At 43.9% G+C, this 772-nt stretch overlaps 1 non-coding gene across 1 annotated transcript; it reads left to right on the top strand.

Moving 5' to 3' along the window:
• The first annotated feature begins 441 nt into the window (after positions 1-441).
• Positions 442-513, top strand: Trnar-ccu (transfer RNA arginine (anticodon CCU)). Its single transcript has one exon. It is a non-coding gene; the product is annotated as a tRNA-Arg (tRNA).
• The last annotated feature ends 259 nt before the right edge of the window (positions 514-772 follow it).

Here is a 772-nt window from a genome sequence, read left to right as displayed (position 1 = left end):
TAATCGAAAGGCGTGGGTTCGGTCCCCACTCTGGGCGCGTGTTTTTCTTTCTTTCTCACGTAATTAATAATAATAAATAATATGTAACGTCACTAACGGTAAAAAATATTCTAACCATTCCCCTATGCCTTCTTTGGCGTTGTAGACTGCCGGCATGTCTTCCTGCATTTTCTAACGAGCCCGTCATTTACAAAGCCTATTATCGTGCTAAAGCTTAGCGAGGGCCTCTGTTCTGGCAGCCTTGATGCCAAGGTAGCATAAGAAGGTTTCCCGCCAGTTACCCGCTTATGACAGGCTGTAGACGTTCGCGCCACGCCCCGGGGGTTGAAAAGAAGGTCCCCTTCTCCCCGTGTAGTCTGAGTGGCGCTGGCTACCACCCTCAAGCGTCAGATACAGTTGTAGTATATATAAATACCCCAGAAAGTGAAGCGGAACACAGTCGCCCAGATAGCCGAATTGGTAAGGCATTCGAAACCTAATCGAAAGGCGTGGGTTCGGTCCCCACTCTGGGTGCGTGTTTTTCTTTCTTTCTCACGTAATTAATAATAATAAATAATAATGTAACGTCACTAACGGTAAAAAACATTCTAACCATTCCCCTATGCCTGCCGAGGTTTTCGTGACTGCCAACCCTTATTTTCTATACATATATATATATATATATATATATATATATATATACCCAGCAAACCACTAACATCTTTTAGCCGTCCCAAAGCGATCTAAACGTGTGTGTCCCAGCAGTATCTCTATTAGATATCCGTACAATGTG

This window comes from Haemaphysalis longicornis, unplaced genomic scaffold, assembly GCF_048455015.1.
Source record: "Haemaphysalis longicornis isolate Haplotype H1 unplaced genomic scaffold, Haemaphysalis longicornis Haplotype H1 scaffold_6, whole genome shotgun sequence".
In the NCBI taxonomy this organism is placed as follows: Eukaryota; Metazoa; Arthropoda; class Arachnida; order Ixodida; family Ixodidae; genus Haemaphysalis; species Haemaphysalis longicornis.
The sequence above is the reverse complement of the archived record's forward strand: the minus strand, read 5'-3'. Positions and strand labels throughout refer to the sequence as shown.